We start from the raw sequence: 21,735 nt of genomic DNA, 5'->3' as shown, positions 1-21,735 counted from the left end.
ACCAGGCGGTGGCGCAGTGGATAGAGCATCGGATTGGGATGCTGAGGACCCAGGTTCGAGACCCCAAGGTCGCCAGCTTGAGCACGGGCTCACCAGATTGGACCCAAGGTCGCTGGTTCGAGCAAGGGGTTACTTGGTCTGCTGAAGGCCCACGGTCAAGGCACATTAAGAAAGCAATCGATGAACAACTAAGGTGCCTCAACGAAAAACTGATGATTGATGCTTCTCATCTCTCTCTGTTCCTGTCTGTCTGTCCCTATCTGTCCCTCTCTCTGACTCTCTCTCTGTCTCTGTAAAAAAAAAAAAAATCAGCTTTCAAAATGGTTTCTAAAAATTTTAATGTTAATAGGTTATCAACTTATTAGTAATTTTTTAAAAAATAAAAATAAAGTTTTAGTATGTGAAATGAATTATCAGATTTATTTTTTATCTTCTACCATATACAAAACAGACCCTTTGTTTTCTCTCCTCAGTCCTAGCAAGGGTTACTCTGCTGCTGCCAGGGGATCTGGGTAGGGGATAGCCAAACTGAGATCAGATGACTGTTCTGTTAAAATAAGGGTTCTGAGACTGTGGCTTCATGAGACTAGGAATTCATCAAGACGAAAACATTCACATCTCTGTTATAGGAAAGTTATTAATCGTGTTCACTATTTGGCACAAAAAAAGAAAGGTAAACAACCAAATTGGTGTCTAATCACAGCATATGTTCTTCTAAACACTTGGTAAAAACAAACTATAGTATCAATAATATTATCCAATTTGAGTAGCTTTTGACAAACGAACAAACATTCTTTTCCAGGACTGTAAGTTCTATGTCGAGTAATATAATACAGAACAGAGACTGGACTGTTTCATGAAACAGAAGGACTTTCAGAACTTATTTTTTTTTCTGAAAGGAAGATATGCCTGGAAAATGTTTATACAACAAAATAGTCTATCTTCATCATGTCTACACTCATGGAAAAAACTCAAATATTTCCCTAGCATTTTTTTTTTTACTTGGAGGCAGATTATATAGTTGTCTACATGTTTAGTGAAAACCTATGTGTGGACCACACAAGAGTAAGGATGTATCTGATATTTAGAAAGCCATATACCTTACTGGTTAAGAAACAGTCTTAAATGTCATAGTCACCAATTGAATACACACAATGCATGACTGGGTTCTTTGCTCCTTCAAAGAATAGACAATTGTGTCAGTGGATATGATAATGGGCTAATGATGGCCCTGTTTAATCATTTAACCCCTGAGATAAATTGAAGTTCAAGACCCTGAAAGTTCTAAATGTGATTTTCAGATTGGTTTACTCAGGCTTCTCCAGGTGAAGATTTTGTGATATGAAAAGGAAAGATATAAGTTCCTTTCTCGGAAGAATAAGTTTTATGTAAGTATGCTTCTATAAATAAGTTTATTGCAATAGGGGTTAGAAAGTAGATGGTTTCGGCTCTGTGAGTAAGTAGGTCCTAGAATAATATAGATTGATACTACATTGACCTTCTTATAATTTCTCAACCATGTCCCCTTGAACAGTTTTGATGAAGGCATTTGAAATGGCCTTATCACTTTTCAGTTTTCTTATTATCCTATTCTTTTATGACACATAAATCACTCTAAAATAGAGAACTAAAGTATAAAATTTGAAAATGAAACCTAGGTTAAGACTACTTAGTCTCTTCAAGTTACAAAGTCAGAATCCTAAACATTATAAAGAGGAGAAGTATATTCAGGTAAGCTTTAAATAAAATTTTTTGCATGTGAACATGAAATAAAATTAATAATATATAGCCCATTCTTCTTAAGACAATAAATAAGTGTCAAGTTTCTGATTATGGCCAATCCTCTCTCCAAAAGCTACTGTAAAGCTGGATAAAATTGATGAAAACAATCATTTCAGCAACTTTGAATATTAACCAAAAGCATATGACAATCTGAGCAGTGTTTAGTTTTGAAAAACTGCTAAACTTTGAGTAAGATTAATGAGATTCTGACATTCTGGCCTGGAGCTGCTCACCCCAACATCATACTCCTCCCCCATTTACCACACCCCTCCACTGGCCCATAAGGACAGAGGTCTTGTAGAGGCAAGGCAGGCCATGAGCACTGGCAACTTTTCTGTCATAGTAAGTATGAGCTCACTCTGGTTGGAATAGTGGGAGACAACAATCCCAGCAGCATATTTTTGTGGAAATGATGATCTCTTAGGTGGGTAAATAGGGAGAGCCAACAGCTTTACTAGTCTGGGGCTGTGGTCATGGTTGAGGCATATTTCTGGTTGTGTACATATAGAGACCAGAAGAGCCAAAGCTACTCACCCATTCCCAGCCAACTCTGGGGCTGTGTGCATGCACAGAGGATAGAAGACAAGGCTCAGTGGAGAGCAGAAGCTGGAGCTAGAGCAGACTTGAAACAGTCTGAACTTCGAATGAGCTCCCCTCCCCATACAGAGATTGTCCTATTGGCAGAGGACAGAAGCTCTTACTGGCTCAAGATTTTGAACATTTTGTTCATCTAATCACTAAGCCATACAACCTTAGGAAACCAAGCTTAGAAATAAAAATAAGCGTCTGTGTATATGTGTGTGTGTATTATATAAACTTATATGTATAGATACTGATATACAGAACTATATGTCTATATATATTTATATGTACATATAAAACTGCTCAGTTTAAAATACATATAGATATGAATATGGTATATAAAATATAAATATATATACACACACACACATATATATACATACATATACATATATCTACATTTACATATTTTTTTAACTGAGCAGAGAAATGAGCACATGCAAATAGCAGGGGAGAAAAATTTTACAAATTTAGACCAGGCAAGGTACTAAAACAAGATTAGCAGCAACAATAATCTTCAGAAGTAAAAATTAAAGAATCAGGATTCAGACTCATTACAATGTTGTCTAATGTGTCCTGTTTTCTCTCTTTTTTTAGTGAGAGAGAAAGCCAGTGAGACAGAGAGACAGAGGGAGGGGCAGATCAGGATAGACAGACAGGAAGGGAGAGAGATGAGAAGTATCAATTCTTCATTGTGATACCTTAGTTGTTCATTGATTGCTTTCTCATATGTGCCTTGAGGTGGGGGGGGGGCTCCAGTCAAGCCAGTGACCCCTTGCTCAAGCCAGCAACCTTGAGCTTAAGCCAGTGACCTTGGGCTTCAAGCCAGCAACCTTTGGGCTCAAGCTATCAACCATGAGATCATGTCTATGATTTCACACTCAATTTAGTGACCCTGTGCTCAAGCTGGTGAGTTCATACTGAAGCCAGGGAGCCCGCAGTCAAGCCAGCAACCTTGTGGTTTCAAACCTGAGTCTTCTGTGTCCCAGACCAATACTCTATCTACTGCACCATTGCCTGACCAGGCAAACATGTCCTGTTTTCAATAAAATAGTTATGAGATGTGCAAGGAAACAAGAATATGTGACCCATATTAAGGAAATAAAGCGGTGCATATAAACAATCTCTGGCTGTTTCCAAAAGTTGAATTTTACAGATAAAAAATGCCAAAAAATCACCATTCTATTGTCTGTGTCTATGAGTTTTGTTTTGTTTTACAAAGCACTTATTTTTTAAAAGCAGCTATTTAGTTCAAAGAACTAAAGTAACCCATGTTTAAGAATTAAAGAAAAATATTAATATGACAGCAATGAATCAACAAATAGAAATTCTTAGTAAGGTGATACAAATTAGAAAAAACAAATGTATATTCTCAATTTGAAAACTGAAATAAAAATTTACCAGAAGGGCTCAATAGCAGATTCAAGGTGACAGAAGAAAGAATCAGTAAACATTAAGACAGATAAATAGAAATTATCCAAACTGAAAAACGGAGACCTGTCAGGGAACAGCAAATATACCAATATCCATGTAAGGGAGTTTCCAAAGGAAAGGAGAGTAAAAAGGGGATTAAATTTTTTTGAAAATATAATGACCGAAAACTTATACACTTTCTGCATGAAATTCTCCTCCCTGGGTTTCTGTTATTGTGTACTCACATGGGTTCTTTACACCTCCCTAACTATTCTTCCCTTGTATACTTTTCTTTCTCAATCCATTTCATTTCAGTGTGGGTGTTTTAAAATTCCATGCAACTCTTATCTTTCTAATGTTACATATTTCACATAGACATTCTATCCATTTTCATAGACGATTAGTAAGGAAACTTTCAAATATTATAACATGGCCTCTGTATTGCCATTGCCTAGTTAAATACCTTTTCTTGCATGCTTTACTGGTCTCCTAAGTAGAGAAAAGAGATTCTACTTCGCTATTCCATATTTCCATAATAGCATTAATGCTAAGAGTGGGCAACAAGCCACCTGAGGCCTCAGTGACCATTAACTTTCTTTCTGCCCCAATTTTACACAGCTGCTAAGTCTTTCTAATTCTACTGACAATTTTTCCTTCCTATTTATTTCCCCTCCTACTTCCTTAGTTTCATATTTCATTATTTTCTCACCCAGATTTATCTGACAGCAATAACTGTCTTTCATGACCTTGTTTGACTTCTCTTTTCTTTAATTCTTCCAAAACAAAGTAGTCAGATTAATATTTCTAAAGCATAGCTCTGATTATTTTACTCCCTGTTAAAACAACAAAATGATAGCTTCCCATGGTTGAAAAACAAAAAACTTAATTTGTCAGAACATTCCTTTCTAAAGTATATTTACCACTTCCTTTCACCAACCCCAAATTCCAGTTGTGAAAAATTTCTAGACTTTTTTTCAATTCAACTAAAATAAAACATGATGTTTAAAGAAAAAGAAAAAAATGGAGGAAAGGGTTATGACTTGTGGGTGGGTACATGTTTTCTGACAACTTGTAAATGTTCTAAGACTTAACGTTATGTAAGTTCTTGGAAGCATAGAGTGACCACATCAGCTACAGGAGATGAAAAGTTCAGGACACGTGGATATGGAATATGGTGAGCAGATGGAAAGGGTTGGGGTGGAAGAGACCCACCCTGGACTTTTTCAACCAGTTACAGACAAGGAGACAAACTAATACATCTGCTGAACAGGCGCACGTTACTAGTAAATGAATACAGATGAACAGTGCTTCTAGCACAGGACACGTGAGATAAATAAAACAAAGATTAGAGCAAACATTTCTGGAATACTCTGTTCTGCTGTTTGGAATCATAGAGCAACTTGTACTTACAGATTGACCTGGTCAAAGATATTTGGGCAAGCCCTGAGAGGTCCCGAGACCCTTGAAAATAGAAAGCTGAAGAATCTTGATTCACTGGCATGAAGCTGCTTTTATAAACATGCTGCTGCCTGCACAGTGCTTTGCTGGAAAATGGAAAGAAAAAGCTATCACTCTACAGCTCTGTGAATGGAATAAGCTACCTGGATTTTTTAAATTAGATAACAAAAACTCTGCAAATGCTGGTTAGGAATGGTCAAGTTGTTTAGCTAAAACTTCTTATCTCTGTACTTATGCAAAGTAATCTTTGGTTTATTCTATTAGTTATAATGAACTCTGAATTTACAGGATCTGAACTTAAAATGTTTTACTATGAAAGAATGCATATTAATTAAAGGTAAATAGAACCAAAAAGGGAAGGTTAATCAGGACACCAAACAAAGATGTGAAGAATAACAAAGCTCTTGGTACTTAAAATAATTTTTTATTGATTTTATTTTTTTTTATTTATTCATTTTTATTAGAGAGAGAGGAAAGAGAGAGGAAAAAGAGAGAGAGAACAGAGGGAGGAGCAGGAAGCATCAACTCCCATATGTGCCTTGACCAGGCAAGCCTGGGGTTTCAAACCAGTAACCTCAGCATTCCAGGTCAATGCTTTACCCAGTGTGCCACCATAGGTCAGGCGGTATTTAAAAGAATTAATTAAGCCTGACCACGCAGTGTTGCAGTGAATAGAGCGTCGGACTGGGATGTGGAGGACCCAGGTTCAAGATCCCAAGGTCGCCAGCTTGAGCGCGGGCTCATCTGGTTTGAGCAAAGCTCACCAGCTTGGACCCAAGGTCGCTGGCTTGAGCAAGGGGTTACTCGGTCTGCTATAGCCCCACGGTCAAGGCACATATGAGAAAGCAATCAATGAACAACTAAGGTGTCGCAACGAAAAACTGATGTTGATGCTTCTCATCTCTCTTCGTTCCTGTTTGTCTATCCCTAGTTATCCCTCTGTCTCTGTTAAAAAAAAAAAAAAAGAATTAATTAAGTTTATTCTTTGTGGTTGTTTCTCTTACTAGAGAGTATCAATGTACAGGTATCCCTTGTTTTCCAAAAGTTAGCATTATGCCACTTTGCTTTTTACAAAAGATGTACATTAGTACGGTAATGGCTCTTTTGGTAAAAAGCAAACATCTTCTTTAGATTTCACTCATTTGGGGAGAACAGGTACACCATATGTCTTCCCAGAAAGTGAAGTGGCATAATGCAAACTTTCAGAAAGCAGGGATCCTCTTTGCTTTATGCCATTATATCTTATGAAATATTTTACAAGCTTCAATACTTGTAAAATTCCTGTTGCTGTTGCTGAAAGTGTAACCTTAACAGTTTTAGCAAATTTCATAATGTCCCAAAAACTCTCAGGGTGTTACTGAAATCAGGCAGATTTAACTTACGTTCAATGTCCTCAGAGCCATTAAAAAAAAATCACACAGGACAATTTTGCTTGCTAATAGTCATTAAGAAGTATGTAGCTTGACCAGGCGGTGGTGCAGTGGATAGAGCGTCGGACTGGGATGAGGAGGACCCTTGTTCCAGACCCCAAGGTCGCCAGCTTGAGCGAGGGCTCATCTGGTTTGAGCAAAGCTCACCAGCTTGGACCCAAGGTTGCTGGCTTGCGCAAGGGGTTACTTGGTCTGCTGTAGCCCCACGATCAAGGCACATATGAGAAAGCAATCAATGAACAACTAAGGTGTCACAACAAAAAACTGATAATTGATGCTTCTCATCTCTCTCCATTCCTGTCTGTCTGTCCCTATCTATCTCTCTCTCTGACTCTCTCTGAATCTGTAAAAAAAAAAAAAAAAAAAAGTACGTAAAACCATTCTTCTATGACACATCTGAAATCTCATACTTCATCAAAGCATAATTTTTCTAAATCTTCAGCTTTTATTTGACCTCAAGATTCTATGTAATCATTAGTAGTGTCAATGCTTTTCAGTTTATCCAGTTAATTTTCCAAGTAGGGCTTTCTAATTTTAAATGATGAATAATGACACTATTGCAAAATTTAGCTAAAGTAAGTGCTGCACAAAACAACTCTTCTTCTCTGTTTTCCTCATATGTATGAAGTACTGTAGCATGGCAGTGAGGTGCAGGGTTTCTGAAGTCAGACTTGTTAGAGTAAGATTATCTAGAATTGTGTACCAGCTCTGACACTTATCAACTGTGAGATATTTAGCACATAATTACTGCCTGTGCCTCAGTTTCCTATTCTGTAAAATAAGAGTAATGACAGTCTTTACAATTCATAGGGTTATTGCATTAAAAAAGAGTGAAAGACGAACATGGGCATTATCAGTAAATCATTATTACTAGCTATTCTCATTATAGTCATAAATATTAATATATGCATCAGGTAGTCATTAATAATTTGCAATAAAGACTAAGAACTTAGCCTAAGATACATAGTCAGACATTTTGAAGGGTCAAAGGTGAACATGGGCATTATCAGTAAATCATTTTTTTTTTTTTTTGTATTTTTTTGAAGCTGGAAACGGGGAAGCAGTCAGACAGACTCCCGCATGCACTCGACCGGGATCCACCCGGCATGCCCACCAGGGGGCGATGCTCTGCCCATCTGGGGCTTCGCTCTGTTGCAACTAGAGCCATTCTAGAGCCTGAGGCAGAGGCCACAGAGCCATCCTCAGCGCCTGGGCCAACTTTGCTCCAATGGAGCCTTGGCTGCAGGAGGGGAGGAGAGAGACAGAGCAGAAGGAGAGGGGTAGGGGTGGAAAAGCAGATGGGCACTTCTCCTGTGTGCCCTGGCCGGGAATCAAACCCAGGACTCCTGCACATCAGGCTGATGCTCTACCACTGAGCCAACCAGCCAGGGCAGTAAATCATTATTAATAGCTATTCTCCTTATAGTCATAAATATTAATGTATGCATCAGGTAGTCATTAATATTTTTTGCAATAAAGACTATGAATTTAGCCTAAGATATATAGTCAGACATTTTGAGCACAAGAAAATTATACTAATATAACTCGATGTTATTATTATTTTTTTAATAAGTGAAAGCACATAGAACAGCTCACATGTCACTCAGGTAGGTGGCAATATAGTATTAGTTTTAAAATAATGCTTCTGTATTTTTAATACAACTTTTAGAATCTATAACTATCCACTTCATTTAGATGAGCAAAGCTTTGCCTAAAATCAACTTTAGCACATTATTTAGAATCTTGGAAGCTTATGTATTATTCTCCCATTCAAGAGTTTAGATTCTCTCTAGGTCATCATGAACCTTTTCAGCAAGAATGTATTTTCTGTTAGTATACTGCTAGATATAAATTTTTATATTTTTTCTTCTATAAAACAGAGATTTATTTATTATAAGTATAACCAAAATAAAATTCTTTCTGGATTCCGAAGGAGTTGACATCTAAATACAAATGTACAACAAGAACATTTATATGTTGAACATAATTCTCAGAGGGATGTTGACGATTGATTGAGTAGACAAGGAAGAGAAGAAAACAATACCGTCAGTAAAGAGAGCCTTACTGTCTGAATACAGCTTGTGAAAGGCAGTGTGTGGAGTGAGAGGGCAACAGAAAGTGGAACTGTTTGTGAATAACTTCAAATGGGAAAGTGAAATATAATATTTCTTTACCTTTCAGAACATGATTTGGCTTTAATTTTGCTGGAAGTTTGCAAAGTAGTAAGTAGCAGGCTGACTAGCATTGGTGATAGTTCTCATGCTTGTTTTATTCCTGATCTCAGAAGGAAAGCCTTCAATATTTCTATGGTGTTTGCTATTGGTGTTTTGTGCGTGTTTCCTGTTAAAGAAATTCTATTCTTAGTTTACCAGAAGATGGATTTTAATCACAAACAAATGTTGACTTTAATCAACTGATTTTGTAGTAAGATGATCAATTTAACTTTATTGTATTAATGTGGTAAATTCTACTAATTGATTTTCTAATGTTAAACTAACATTGCATGATTACAACAGAGTCAACGTATTTGTGACATAGTATAATTTAGACATGTTGTTTGGGGAGCTGACATTAAGAATTTCAGTATGTATGTTTATGATTTGAGGTTGCCCAGAAACTTTTTCTTCATCATTTTCGGAATATGTTTTTGTTTGTTTGTTTGTTTGTTTTTTGTATTTTTCTGAAGCTGGAAACGGGGGGGGGGGGGGGGCACACCCGACCGGGATCCACCCGGCACGCCCACCAGGGGGCGATGCTCTGCCCATCCGGGGCGTCACTCTGTTGTGACTAGAGCCATTCTAGCACCTGGGGCAGAGGCCATGGAGCCATCCCCAGCACCCGGGCCATCTTTTGCTCCAACGGAGTCTCGGCTGCGGGAGGGGAAGAGAGAGATAGAGAGGAAAGAGAGGGGGAGGGGTGGAGAAGCAGATGGGCGCCTGTCCTGTGTGCCCTGGCCGGGAATCGAACCCAGGACTCCTGCACGCCAGGCCAACACTCTACCACTGAGCCAACCGGCCAGGGCCCGTTTTATGTTTTGATATGAAGGTTATGCTGGCCTCCAAAATTAAGTTGAATAGAGCTTCTTGTTTTTCTATTTTCTGAAAAGGCATAAAGATATTTATTCCTTAAACATTTATTAGAGTTAGCCTGAGCAGGCGGTGGTGCAGTGGATGGAGTGTTGGCCTGGGACGCGGAGGACCCAGGTTTGAGGCTCAAAGTCACTGGCTTGAGCGCAGGCTCACCAGCTTGAGTGAGGCATTGCTGGCTTGAGCATGGGATCATACACATGACCTTATGGTCACTGGCTTGAGCCCAAAGGTCACTGGCTTGAGCAAGGGGTCACTTGTTCTGCTGTAGCTCCCCCCATCAAGGCACATATGAGAAAGCAATCAATAAACAACTAAGAAACCACAATGAAGAACTGATGCTTCTCATCTCTCTTTCTTCCTGTCTGTCTGTCCCTACCAGTCTCTCTCTCTGTCTCTGTCACAACACAAAACAAAACAAAACATTTGCTAGAGTTAAATAGTGAAGTGATCTGTACCTGTAGTGGAAGTTTTAAATTAGATTCAACTATTTTTAATTGTTATAAGATATTCATAATTTCTGTTTTTTCATGTTCAAATTTCAGCAGGCCGAATTTTGGTATTATTTTTATCTTACTAAGCATATATAAAATAGTGAAGCCATAAAGCATACATTTATTAGAAACATATCTATTACCAAAATCTGTGGTGGGCAAGAGCTATATTTAAGTGTAGTTTATTCTATTTCTTAGTTATTAAGACTTTACCTTATTAAAATTAATTGCTTTGGGCATGATTTTCTAAAGCATAATTATAGTACTAAAAAGATCAAGAATGCATTTTGTTTTGAGTTAAAATGAAAACATAGATGCAGTGACATACCTAGTATACTTGACACCTGAAAGGGACAAATTTCAACACCTTTGCTTCCATATAACAAAAGTATTTTCAGTAATGATCATGAAATAAAACAAGAAACAATTATTATGTCCAGAAATAAATGTAGATGGTGACAATTTTCATTCATTACATTTTGCATATACAGCAATGCTAGTAAAAATTAGTAAAGTGCAAAGAAACCCCAAAGTTTTAAAACTTTTAGGTACATTATTGTGTTTTTAGAAAAATATTCATACCTACATATTGATTTGCCATGGTTATAAATTATTCCATTTCAGTTTCTGGCTTTGCACCTTCACCTCTGCAAATTTACCAATGGCTTTGTCAAATTAATTTTCACGTAGTCATGGTTGATGGAATCAGGATAGTGAGATGTGTCACTCTATATCTACTCATAGTTGATTGAAGGACACTTTTTGTTTATTTTAACTTCAAACATTTCTTTCTTTTTTTCTTTATTTTTAGCAAGAGAGAGAGAGACAGACAGGAAGGAAGAGAGATAAGAAGCATCAGTTCATAGTTGTGGCACCTTAGTTGTTCATTGATTGCTTTCTCATATATGCCTTGACAGAGTAGAGGTGCTGCAGCCAAGCCAATGACACCTTGCTCAAGCCAGAGACCTTGGACTCAAGCCAGTGACCTTGGGCTCAAGCCAGAGACCTTGGGCTCAAGCCAGCGACCTTGGGCTCAAGCCAGAGACCTTAGGCTTCAAGCCAGTGACCGTGGAGTCATGTCTATGATCCCACACTCAAGCCGGTGACCCCTTACTCACGCTGGTGAGCCCGTGCTCAAGCCTGTGACGTTGGGGTTTTGAACGTGGGTCCTCAGCATCCCAGGCCAATGCTTTATCCCCTGAGCCACTGCCTGGTCAGGCTCAACTGTTTCTTTTACATAAAAATAACCAAAAACCCAGATATACAAATAGTTCAAAACATTTTAAAATAAGAATAACTTTATCATGAATTTATAAAAAACCATTTAACTGTAAATTCCAGAAATTGTAATACCAACCATGTCTCTTCATTTTTTGCAATCAGTTCTAATCAACATTCAAATGTTTCTGTAATGGAAACTTTTTTGCTAAAATACTTTCACCAGAAAATTTATCATACATTTCTATTATATTTGGTAAAATTCTCCAAAGCTTTAAATGGCTGCAAAATTTGAGCTTTCTTCAGGTTCAGTTCATATCTCTCACCCCTGTGGTACTATGGAATCCTGTGTTTCAACATAGATTCAAAATTAACAATTATAGCACAGTGATTATGAAAATGAATAAACAGAACGTGGCTGCCTGTTCTTGAAATACACATGAGTAGCTGAGTTCAGTGCAGGAGAGTTAGAGTTACTTCCTTATAGAATGCAATGCTTATTTAAAAATAAGTAATAAAAAACATGACAATTTTTAGCTTAAGGATAATATACTATTAAATTTCAGAAATTTTAACAGTGGTTTAGATCTTACATCAACAAAATATTTTTTTCTCTGAGAGGAGTAGTACCTTTGGCATTGCTTAGAATTGTCAATACATAGTAATAACATAAAGCAGACTAGCATTTATTATAATTATTTTATTTCTTTAAAAATTTCTACACACAAAGCATTCCCTTATTGCCTATCCTAGGGGTGGGCCACTCCCACCATTGGTACACCACTGGCTGGATGAGAAAAATAATGAAGGAAGCTGAAAAGAAACATTCATTTCCTTTTAACAGCAGGCCAAATAGTCTTCTGGAACTAAATAATTCCAAATAATTATAAGAATAATGTGGCTCATTGATTTATTTCTGGAAATATTCATAAAAAATACAAATGACATTCCCCTTTGCCCCTTCACTGGGCTTGTTTAAATGATCACACTGTGCCTCGTTTCTGCTCAGATGCTGTCACTGGCAGTGAGTAATACAACTTACTCTGATGTAATGAAGTGGATAACAAACTAATATATCAAGATTAAAATTTTGGTAAGGCGAATAAATCTCCAAAGTTCCATTTGAGGTATTTCCTGGCTACATCACACACTTTCAGCACCCTGTCACACATTGAAGGGCAGTAAAAGTACTCTGCGTAATACATGCACATCTTCCTGCATCTGGAAAAGAAATATCTGAGAAATTTAATTAAAGTCTAAATGAGTTATGATGTGAATCTCAATAGAATGCAGCAAATGTTAAGTGTCTGGTTCACAACTTAAAAAATAACTTAAGATATGGTAAAATTCCAACATCCTAAAAATGTAGTGTTCCATGAATTGTAGTAAGTAAAATAACTGAGAAAACAGCATTAAATCTTTTTTGTGGAGTTTAAACCAACCAAAATAACTACACCTTATAAAGTGTTTATAAGGTGTTTTTTATGCTTCACTGACAAATTTGGTTGAAAGAACCAAACTACGTCTGTCTTAATAGTCATAAAATAAATAGAAGAAATGCCATTTGGTGCTTCCTGTTTAGTTCTGTTGATGGAGTAATGTTCCCTCCTGCTGTAGCAATTGAAGATGTTTGTATTCTTGACCCCGCCACAGGGAAGCAGGAAAGAATCTGAACTCTGATGGCTTGCTGTATTTCTGGCTTTGATGTGCTGCTCTGACCTCTGTGGTGGAAGTGAGCATGGGGGGAACAGACCTGAACTTGTACTGAAAGCAATGAAAATGGCAATCAAGAGTCCAATGTTTAGCAGGTGTGTCTCTAAATTTACTTGTGTTAAAAACATACAGTACTTTCTGTAGCAACACACATAGGCAATTAGACAGATGAGCAGAGCAAGGGCTATAGGCCAGGCACAGAAGGTCACCAGGACAGAAATCCCTTGGTCCCCAGCAACGGGCAAAACAGGAAAAACAAGGATCTCTACCCTAGAATAATCTTCTCAGCTGGCATATTGTGGTCATGTGGTTTAGACCCCCTGATTTCATATGCTGGTCATGCAGTCCGGAGCCTCATCAAGCTGTTTCCTCCACTGGCAGGTTGCTAGTCAGGTGGGTTAGACCCTCTAAGAGGGAGGTATGGACAAAGGGGCCAGAGAATAGCCCTTAAGCATTAACCTCTAGGCATAACATCTAGGTCTCAGTTATAGTTCAGTTCCAGGCCCAGAAATGCAGCAAAAACAGGCAAGCATGCCACAGCTGACCTCAGGACCAGCTGCATTGACTAATGACCTCCTGCCCTGGTGTCAACCCCTGCCCTGGCATCAACCAATCAGTGGAGACCACAGCTCTAAAAGGACATACCTGGAAAGCTGCTGGGTATTCTATTGAGATCCTCCTTGGGAGCTCCCCTCAAATTTCCATCCTAAAAGTCCTTAGGATGGAGGACCCATCATGCTCTTCCCTTCTTCCTATTCCTTTTCCTCTTCTCCTCCCTCCCACCAGGGGCATTTTCCTGGTCTCTCTTTTTCTCCTGAACTCTAAGGGATCCCATGAGACTTGACAACCAGAGGAGCAATGGTCAGTAGCAAGCACCCTGTTCTTCCAAGTCAACCATAATTTCCCTGCCCTTTTGGTTGATGAAGAACTGAGATTCACAGAGTCAACTGAAACAGATATTAAGAAATGAAGTTGGGATTACAAACTGAGTTTGACTCCCAAACTCATGTTCTAGCCACTAACCCAAACTGCCAAATCCCATCAAGTTGCTCATTCTTAGATATTAAAGCAGACTAGGAAAAAAAGACAAAATATTTTTACTTCCCTGATTGTGCCTGCTACAGCATATACCTTGGAGCCAGGTGAAAAATCAAGAAAAATCTGGAAAGATTACTAAATAGGATATAAACAAAGTTACATCAAAATGATGGTGGAATTAGCAGAAAAGATCAACAACAGACATGGTTTTGGGAATCTGTGTTTCCTGCGCATAAGAATAAGGACAATCCTTTTAAGGGTTGGAGGTGAGGAGTGGGAGGACAATCTATTGACTGCTGAGTTCTTATAATAAGGGAACTTTTACTGGAGATATCATGAACTACCAGAGAGACAAACAAGTGAGTCCTAGAGTAAATGAAGCCTAAAACAATGCTGGAGGTAAAAACAACAAAACTGAAGCTGTCTTATTTCAGGCACAACATGAGAAGGCAGAGTTCTTTGGAAAAGACAATAATACTGGTAAAAATAGAAGGCAATAGAAAAAGAGAAAGACCAAATAGGAGATGGATTGACTCCATAAAAGAAGTCATAGGCATGCCTGACGAGGCTGTGGCACAGTGGAAAGAGCGTTGACCTGGGCATGCTGAGGACCCAGGCTTGAAGCCCTGAGGTCACTGGCTTCAATGTAGGCTCATCTAGCTTAAGGACAGGGTCGTCAGCCTGAGCATGGGATCATAGACATAACCCCATGGTCGCTGGCTTGAGCCTAAAGTTCTCTGGCTTGAAGCTTAAGGTCGCTGACTTGAGCAAGGGGTCACTGGCTCAGCCAGAGCCCCCCAGCCAAGGCACATAAAAGAAAATATGAGAAAGCAATCAATGAATAGCTAAGGTGCCACAGTGATGCTCCTCATCTCTTTCTCTTCCTGTTTGAACCTGTCTGTCCTCTCTCTCTCAATCTCTCTCTAAAATAAAAAGAAGGAGGAGGAGGAGAGGAGGAAGAGGAAGAGGAAGAAGAAGAAGAGGAGGAGGAAGAAGAAGAAGAAGACAACGAGAAAGAGGAGGAGGAGGAAGAAGAAGGAGAAAGAGAAGGAGGAGGAGGAGGAGGAGAAGGAGGAGGAGGAGGAGGAGGAGGAGGAGGAGGAGAAGGAAGAGGAGAAGAAGAAGAAGAAAAAGAAGAAGAAGAAGAAGAAGAAGAAGAAGAAGAAGAAGAAGAAGCCTGACCAGGCGGTGGCACAGTGGATAGAGCATTGGACTGGGATGCCAAGGACCCAGGTTCGAGACCCCGAGGTCTCCAGCTTGAGCGTGGGCTCATCTGGTTTGAGTAAAAGCTCACCAGGTTGGACCCAAGGTCACTGGCTCGAGCAAAGGGTTACTCGGTCTTCTGAAGACCCACGGTCAAGGCACATATGAGAAAGCAATCAATGAACAACTAAGGTGTTGCAATGCACAACGAAAAACTTGTGATTGATGCTTCTCATCTCTTCATTCCTGTGTGTCTGTCCCTGTCTATCCTTCTCTCTGACTCTCTCTCTCTGTCTCTGGAAGAAGAAGAAGAAAGAAGAAAGAAGAAAGAAGAAGAAGAAGAAGAAGAAGAAGAAGAAGAAGAAGAAGAAGAAGAAGAAAGAAAGAAGAAGGAAGAAGGAAGAAGAAGAAGAAGAAAGAAGAAAGAAGGAAGAAGAAAAAGAAGAAGAAGAAAGAAGAAGAAGAAAAAGAAGAAGAAAAAGAAAGAAGAAGAAAAAGAAGAAGAAGAAGAAGAAAGAAGAAAAAGAAGAAGAAGAAGAAGAAGAAGAAGAAGAAGAAGAAGAAGAAGAAGAAAGAAGGAAGAAGGAAGAAGAAGAAGAAGATGAAAGAAGGAAGAAGGAAGAAGAAGAAGAAGAAGAAGAAGAAAAAGAAGAAGAAGAAAGAAGAAGAAGAAGAAGAAAAAGAAAGAAGAAAAAGAAGAAGAAAGAAGAAGAAAAAGAAGAAAGAAGATGAAGAAGAAAAAGAAGAAGAAGAAAGAAGAAGAAGAAGAAAGAAGAAAAAGAAGAAAGAAGCCATAGGTATGAATCTACGGGAGGTGAGCAGACCTGTTGAGGAAAGGACACTGTAGGCATCACTCATCCATTGGTTGCCAGGAGTCAGAGCTGATTCAATGGCATGTTAACAAAGACACAGGAACAGTTACCCAGAATAAGTCAGGATTAAACTAAGATGTGAAGGTAGAGTAGGATTTAGCTATATGAAAAGGCGGGGACTGAACTTCAAGTGCAAAAACCTGTGAACAGGAGAGAGAAGGACATATTCAAGAAGCTAATTGTTTGCTAACATATCCAAGTGAAGAAGTTGAAGGGGAAAGAATCAAAAACTGAGGCTCTGAAAGTGAGTAGCCCTGTGCCAGGCAGAGCCTTACAGGCCAATTTAAAGATGCTGTATGCACTCTAAGGGCCATAGAAAGCATTGTAGAATTTTAAGTAAGACAAGGATATGATCAGATTCCTCATTTTACTTCCCCCTTTTCTCATACAGGCATTTACCCTAGTAAGTTTTTTGCATATTTAATCCTGACTTGGCATTTGCTTCTTGGAGAATACATACTAACACGAACTCACAGAAGTTTTAAGAAAAGTAAATGGTGCCTGACCAGGTGGTGGTGCAGTGAAAAGAGTGTCAGACTGGAATGCAGAAGACCCAGGTTCGAGACCCCGAGATCGCCAGCTTGAGTGTGGGCTCATCTGGTTTGGGCAAAGCTCATCAGCTTGGACCCAAGGTTGCTGGCTCGAGCAAGGGGTTACTCAGTCTGCTGAAGGCCCGCAGTCAAGGCACATATGAGAAAGCAATCAATGAACAACTAAAGTGTCGCAATGAAAAACTGATGATTGATGCTTCTCATCTCTCTCTGTTCCTGTCTGTCTATCCCTATCTATCCCTCTCTCTGACTCTTTGTCTCTGAAGAAAAAAAAAAGAAAGAAAAAGAAAGAAAAAGAAAAGTAAATGACTTAAGGTATCTGGACAGAATATTTTGATAAAAAGGGTGCTGAATCAATTCCACAGGCATGTGCTAAATACTTTTCATTCTTTAGTTTTAGGATCAGGAAGTCACCTTTAGCACAACCAAATACCAAGCTTCCTGTTCTATTGCATTGCTATGGTAATGATTTCCTCACAACTTGAAGGGATATGCTTCACCAAAAAGTATAAATACTTGTAAAAAATCCTGTTTATCAAGTAGAACAGGGTTCATTCATAAAAGCTATAACAATTTTCAGAAGTCTAGTTCTAGGGGAGCTTTAGACTGTCCATTTATTGTCAGACACAGATGTCTGAAAGAGAAGCATAATCTTCAAATTATTAATTACCATTTTTAATAAAAATAATATTTTCTATCATAACATTCATTATTACTGTTCCTTTTATTACTGGGCATTAAACTGGTAATTTTATTTCTTTGGTGGTACATACTATAACATTCTTTACAGACATAATATATTCTAGATAATAAATCACTTAGGTATATAGTTAAATTGCTAAGTGTTTAAACCACTGATTTTAAATCATGTAGATTATTACTTCTTCATTAACAGCCTATAGCAAAGTTTCAAGTTACGAGTCACCGGACAATCCTACATGATTAAGACTAGTTGGAAAGTTTTTATAGAAAGATCCATGAACTCAATCATGACCCTAACTCAGAAACTTTGGTCCTACTATCTCCTACTTGTCCTTCTGTTTTTCAGCCTCAATCTGAGCTCTGTTCTGGATAAATCTTAAAGATTTATAAAGATAAGGAATTTATTGAGATAAACTTTAAGCATTAATTTTCCACCTTAGGTACAAATGAAATTCACTTGGGAATTTTGGTACAAAATGTAGTAACTCCAGGCTCATTAAAGGAAAATCAAAGTACTTAATGGGGTATAGTGGGGAGCAGTAGGCATCTGTATTTTTTTTTTGAAGCACCAGATACAATTCTGATGTGAAACCAGCATTATATGATTCATGGCTTTGGAAGCCATCAATTGCCTAATTTAATGTAATATAACGTTATGCTCTGGAGTCTGGGTTCTGGAGAGAAACAATGTGGGATCAATTCCCAACTCCGCCCCTTTACTAGCTTTCTGAGCATCAGTAAATTACTTAATCTCTCTGTATCTCATTCATTCAACACCCAATGTATATTTATTGAGTGCCAGGATGTGTTCTAGACATATAGCAGTGAACAAAACAAACAGAAATTCCTGACCTGGTGACATTTACACTCTAGACTAAGGACACTGACAAAATGACAATATAATAAATATGTGTGTGTGTGTGTGTGTGTGTGTGTGTTCGTGCATATGTGTGTATGAAAGTAATGTGACAATACAGGGGAAAAGTAAGGGGGTGGTGACAGGGGATTGAGAGAATATGTGTGTATCGGATCTTCCACCCTCACAGACTGGGTTTGAATATTAAACAGAGATTATATGCAAGGTGTTTGGACATGCCTACCGCATAACGTTCAATAAGTACTATTTGCCATTCTCTTATTTTACTAATGAGGGAACTGATATACAGAAAGGTGAAAGAATCTGCTTAAGTACATCTGAGAGAGAGGGCTAATCAGGCTCAGGACTACCCCCACCTGACCCCCCTCAACTCACTCCTAGGAAGAATTTCAATCTGAGGCTGGAGGAGAAATGCTAAAACAATGGGTCTCAGAGCTTGCCTCTTGACACAGATTCCTGTACCTGATTGTAGCTCTTGCTGGTGCCATACATCAGAAGCAAATATTGCTAAATGCAACCTTTATAGAGGACATGGATAAGATAAAGTGCTAAAGGAACTCACTTTGCCTATAGCTCAGGCCAACTCCTTAAGCATCTTTACATTAAAGTAGTCACATGAGTAGCTATCTACTGGTCTCTATTTACAAATGGCTAAAGAAAACTGTAAAAGAACACTATAAAATGCACTTTGACATAATTTAATATACTACTACTACTAATTATTATTTTTAAACACATGTTTAGAGTTAGATGGAACTTAGAAAATTTACAGGAGACCAGAAATTAGGAAAAACAATAGTTGAAGACATTATCTGGAGAAACCGCATTATTAGAATAAATTATCTGACCCAAAGTTCTATGAGATGTGCAAACAATATTTTGTAGGTGTTACAAGATAACTATGCATATTAAGATTCACATAATGCGAGGGAGAGAAAACTTGTTCCTGTGACCCTCATGACTAAAAACAATTAAATTTGATGTTGATTAAATGAAAGAGCAACAACCAATTTACACATGTTGCAAAACATTTTAGAACCTATGTGAAAAACATAATGCGCTCTGCTAGAGTCATGCTTTTTGATAAGACAGAAAAATCTTCTTTCATCCTTATCACAAAAGCATATGGAGCGGAAAAGAAAAAGACAAGCCAGTGACTCTTGGTATAGTATAAGAGATTAAACTGACAGAAAAAAAATGGGAAAAAGGAAACCATCAAGGCAGTGGCTGAGAGCCCTGGATACTAAGATAAGTGAAACTTGAGGTGCACAGTGAGAAAATAGCTCTGTGCCTAGAAGGGCATACGCTTATGTGCAATTCATTTCTCCATGAATTTTCTCTCTGATTCAGGATATGAGTTAGCCTATGTTACTCCAACACTGTGTGCAATAAATTTACTAAAAAATTATGTGTGAACTATCTAAATATAGTCACATTAACAAGTGTGGATAAGCATGTAGAGAAAAGGGAACCCTTATGCACTGTTGGGTGGGACTATAAATTGGTGCAGCCACAATGTAACATGGTATGGAGGTTCATTAAAAAATTAAAAGTAGCCTGACCTGTGGTGGCGCAGTGGGATAGAGCATCGACCTGGAACGCTGAGCTTGCCGGTTCGAGACCTTGGGCTTGCCTGGTCAAGGCACATATGGGAGTTGATGCTTCCTGCTCCTCCCCTTTCTCTCTCTCTCTCTCTCTTTCTCTCTCTATCTCTCCCCCCCTCTAAAAATCAATAAATAAAAAAAATAAAAAAAATTAAAAGTAGAAAACACTAATTTGAAAAGTTATATGCACCTCTATGGTCATTGCAGCATTATTTATAACAGACAAGATATAAAAGTAGCCTGTGTCCCTTGATAGATGTGGTACATATGTATAATGGAATATTACTTGGCCATAAAAAGAATGAAGTGTTGCCATTTGTGACAATATGGATGGACAAAGAGAATATTATGCTCAATTAAATAACTCAGAGAAAGACAAATGCCATATGATTTCACTTATATGCAGAATCTAAAAAAAATAAATGAACAATATAGAAACAAACTCATAGATATGGAGAATAAATTGATAGTTGCCAGATGTGAGGAGGGTTTGGGAAATGGGTGAAAAGGGTGAAAGAAATTAAGAGGTCAAGTTTCCAGTTATAAAAATAATCATGAGAATATAAAATTCAGCATAGGGAATACAGTCAATAATATTGTTATAACTATGTATGGTGTCAGATGGGTATCAGACTTATTGGGCTGATCACTTTCTAAGGTATATAAATATCTAATAATTATGTTATTCACTTGAAACTAAGTTAATATTGTATGTCAACTTGGAAAATAAATTAAAATTTAAAAATCCTTAAAAAAGAGATGTTCACATTTATGAGTGCTAGTCAGTCATTATTATTAAAAATCAAAAACATAATTAGTAAGTTCTAATCAAATTTACCAAGTGCTCCACAAACCTATATATAAAGCAATGTGATGCACTTTAAAAAGCGTTATTTCTTCTATGGCATTTGTCACAATCTAAAACTATTCTTTTTTTGTGTGTGTATTTTTCTGAAGCTGGAAACGGGGAGAGACAGACGACTCCCGCATGTGCTCGACCGGGATCCACCCGGCACGCCCACCAGGGGCAACGCTCTGCCCACCAGGGGCGACGCTCTGCCCACCAGGAGGGATGCTCTGCCCCTCCGGGGGGTCGCTCTGCCAAGACCAGAGCCACTCTAGCGCCTGGGGCAGAGGCCAAGGAGCCATCCCCAGCGCCTGGGCCATTTTTGCTCCAATGGAGCCTTGGCTGCGGGAGGGGAAGAGAGAGACAGAGAGGAAGGAGCGGGGGTGGGGTGGGGTGGAGAAGCAAATGGGTGCTTCTCCTATGTGCCCTGGCCAGGAATCGAACCCAGGTCCCCCGCACGCCAGGCCGACGCTCTACTGCTGAGCCAACCGGCCAGGGCCTAAAACTATTCTTTTAACATACATGTTTATTCTCATATTGCCTATCCTGCCCATCAGAAAATAAGCATTTTGAGGACAGGGACCTGGGGCTTGTTACTTCTGTATTCCTAGTGCCTAAAATAGTCAGTGAAATAGGAGAAATGAAGAGTGAAACAAGAAAAGACACAGAAAGACTGAGATGTGTTTTCAGCTCAGAGTCTGTTGGTTGGATTCCAGCAGGCTGTGCTGACATTTCAGGTTTGTAACTTTTTGCCTATAACAAAAAAGATTGGCAACAACCCACACTGTTTATCAATAGAAAACTACTAAATAAATCATGGTATGTGAATATAATAGAATAAAATGCACCTAGGTAAAAGAATGAA

The 21,735-nt window shown here is 38.5% G+C and overlaps 1 non-coding gene across 1 annotated transcript; it reads right to left on the bottom strand.

Moving 5' to 3' along the window:
* Positions 1-7,981: 7,981 nt before the first annotated feature.
* Positions 7,982-8,057, bottom strand: TRNAI-GAU (transfer RNA isoleucine (anticodon GAU)). The gene has a single exon. It is a non-coding gene; the product is annotated as a tRNA-Ile (tRNA).
* Positions 8,058-21,735: the final 13,678 nt, after the last annotated feature.

Source organism: Saccopteryx bilineata, chromosome 12 (genome assembly GCF_036850765.1).
Source record: "Saccopteryx bilineata isolate mSacBil1 chromosome 12, mSacBil1_pri_phased_curated, whole genome shotgun sequence".
Lineage (NCBI taxonomy): Eukaryota > Metazoa > Chordata > Mammalia > Chiroptera > Emballonuridae > Saccopteryx > Saccopteryx bilineata.
This window is presented reverse-complemented; position numbering and strand designations above follow the sequence as displayed.